Genomic DNA, 3,311 nt, shown 5'->3' on the forward strand with positions numbered 1-3,311 from the left:
CTATTTTAAATATTATATCATATCTAGAATAAAGGAAAATCCAGATTCCAACAATGTACAAGAACGTTTTTTCTTAATCTTTTGTCCATTATTTTTTAAAAATCTACCCCATATTTTAGGTTAACCACAGAAACATTTTCATTCCAAAAAGTTATCTACTTTTTGTGTTTAATTGTGGAGGAATTCAGGGTTTTTGATATGATGATGGAATGCAAAGAAAGATTTAAACTCTTCCCATAGTTCCACATTTAATACCCAAAATCTGACTATGTGTTTCACTCCTTAGGAAATTATATTGTCAATGTGAAAAGACAGAATCCAACTGCTTTCCTATCAAGCTAAACCAACCATCAAGGCTGAAGCCAGAATAGCTAATGAAAAAAGGTTGGCTCTTTTCGTTCCAGGATTAAGGCTGAATGGTGAGAAATTAAGGGAAAAATTGTTTCTCGTATAGTTTTCCTATGTTCTAGTTGTCAGACATGTTGCATAATCAGATATCTGATTATTCATATTTGAAGGGATACTTCTCAACTTTTGATCTTATCTCCATATTAATGTCTTAAGATGTGAAAGAAGGTGAGAGTTAGTCTCCATATTGTGTCAACTACAGATGTGCTGCATTTTCTGATGATGTCCATCATTGCTTTTCCCTTTTCAAATATTGGTGAGAGCTAGTGAATTTGTCATTCATTTCTTATCTAAATAACTGTTACTTATATGTGGCCTCATTTAGCATAAGCTGATTTTTAGAACAATTAGTGCTAGAGTTAGATGTGGTTTATGTTGTTGCCACCTGATCATGTTTTACCCAAAGTTCAGATAGGAGTATCAGTGAAATAACTCTGTTAAAAAGGAAACATGACAAATTTTCTAGCAATACAAACATTTAGAGATTCTCATATGGTCAGATTGTATCCATAACTTATTTGTAGACCAATTCCTATTAGTAGGTAGCATGGAACAAACTACCGTGAGCAGTAGCATTTGTATGTCATAATAGGTTAATGGAATAGGTTTTCCCATTCATAATACTAAAATACTGTAATGATGACATTACTGTATTTTAGTATTATGAATGGGAAAAAATGGAAATTTTGGCCTATAGGTTCTATGAACTTTGACTTGAGTGAAAAACAGCAGACCTTTTAAAACACTAGTATCAAATTGTGTTGTTTTCCTATTCTACTCTTGTTTTTTTTTGTTTTTTCTATGAATATAATCACCAATATTTTACCAACAATTCTTTAGGCTGGTGTCATTATTTATTTTATTTATTATTTGCATTTATATCCCACCCTTCTCCGAAGACTCAGGGCGGCTTACACTATGTTAGCAATAGTCTTCATCCTATTTGTATATTTATATACAAAGTCAACTTATTGCCCCCAACAATCTGGGTCCTCATTTTACCTACCTTATAAAGGATGGAAGGCTGAGTCAATCTTGGGCCTGGTGGGACTAGAACCTGCAGTAATTGCAGGCAGCTGTGTTAATAACAGACTGTCTTACCAGTCTGAGCCACAGAGGTCATACTTCTCTCTCTAGAGATTGTCCTCTATTTGGGCAGTGGGAGAGTCCAGATCTTTCTAGCTGGTTCTTTTTCCTGTAGCAATCAGATATCAAAGCTAATTCCTGGTCCCTCTCCCATACTAATGCCTGCCACTTGCTAGTTGGGCTAGTCATAGCCACAGCTAAGGGCTTCCAACCGAGGTGCTCAGGGCCCAATTTTATTCAACAATCTAGAAGGAAGCTGTGAACCTGCTTTCTGAAAACACAAGGTGTATGAGATTTGCTTTCAGGTATTGGCAGGAATCATAATACTGCTACTGTCTGCCTTTAATTCTTGTCCTGCTGCCTTTCACATAGTTCCCCGTACTCCAGAAATTACAGAGTAGAGTTTTGCTGGGGGCTGAGAAAGAAGACTGTTGCTCTTTACATGTTTCACAGTGATCAAAGATACTTTTATCTTATAAACATGAAATGCAGCATCAGATAGGATTAAGGTAGGCAATCTCTGCCTTAAATTTAGTTGCTTGTAACTGGGGGAAACAGCCTAATACAACATGGAGGGAGGGAACTGGTTTGGAGTGTCGAATGCCCTGCTGAACATCTGGAACATCACTATGGTGAAACAAGGTTTATTTCTCTACGTGTATAACTTGATGGAAATGAAGAAGGGGCTCAACCTTAGGGGGTTGGGCAATCATTTTCCTGGGCTGGCAGGAGGCACTGCATTTGAATTCAGGAGGCAATAAAACAGCAGCCGACGTGAAAGGGTGCAACAAATTTGTAACCCTGCAACATTAATTCAAGCACTTATTTTTCTAGACTTGTCCAACTTAGATGAGAGTCCAGGAAAAGGCACGGCATCTTTAAGGAAGTGCCGAAAGTATGGTGAGAATGTCCAGCTTTTTCATGTTGCATCTGAATAATTGCCTATATTCTTTTGAATAAACTTATTGCTTTTCTTTTTTCAACCTTCAGTTGTGGCTCTTTATAGTCCTTGTGGTGAATAAATCCTGACTATTTCTGAGATGGTTTGAAAGAAAGTTAGTTTTCCTTTCTTCCTTTCAAATGGATATCAGAGGGCAGAAGCAGCAGCAGCAATTTGCTACAAGAATTCGGTTTGTTTCTTTTGACTCCTCTAAAATTAAGCTCTGCAGCTTTCCTTTTATTAGAACCAGAGTCTTCCATCACTTATATAACCACAAGTGCAGCCTAGGACAAATCTCAACAGATAACCTTTTATTTTGCAAATGCATTTCTAGCACAGTAGGAACTCAGCAGATAGTCCTTTCTTTCTTTTCTTTCCCCAGATGTGAGCTCTTGGGCCTGTCCTCCTTCACAATGAACCATGGCACAATCTTGCCTTCAGAGCAGCAATTTCCTGCCTTCTCTCTGTGACATGTATAAAGCAATATTCTTTTTCTTTTTCTTACACTTTCTTACAGTCTCGAAGTAAAAAAATGTATTATACTTTGCCACTTGGTGATGTGGGTGAAAGCAGAATAACATAGTAGGTGGGATCGAAGATGTGTTTGGAGAGAGTTGGGTACAGCCTGTCCACTCCGGTCACCATCCAGCCTCCATCTTAACAAATCTCCCCCATCTGTTGCCTTCTCCATTAATATTTCACTTTCCAATATATTTTCATAGCTGTCATCTCTACCTGCTTTGATACCAACTTTTCTCTAGCTTTTAACAAACTAGAGGAAAAGAAAGCAGATGTCCACTATTTCATCCGGGGGAAAAAAGAGATAAGTCTGGGCTTATTTGCCAGAGTTCATACATTTATCAATTTTAATCTTTCC

At 37.4% G+C, this 3,311-nt stretch overlaps 1 long non-coding RNA gene across 1 annotated transcript; it reads left to right on the forward strand.

Moving 5' to 3' along the window:
• The first annotated feature begins 297 nt into the window (after nt 1–297).
• On the forward strand, nt 298–3,024 carry LOC131199813 (uncharacterized). The gene is made up of 3 exons (XR_009155426.1): nt 298–419; nt 2,329–2,394; nt 2,817–3,024. It is a non-coding gene; the product is annotated as an uncharacterized LOC131199813 (long non-coding RNA).
• The last annotated feature ends 287 nt before the right edge of the window (nt 3,025–3,311 follow it).

The sequence above is a fragment of the Ahaetulla prasina genome, chromosome 5, assembly GCF_028640845.1.
Source record: "Ahaetulla prasina isolate Xishuangbanna chromosome 5, ASM2864084v1, whole genome shotgun sequence".
In the NCBI taxonomy this organism is placed as follows: domain Eukaryota; kingdom Metazoa; phylum Chordata; class Lepidosauria; order Squamata; family Colubridae; genus Ahaetulla; species Ahaetulla prasina.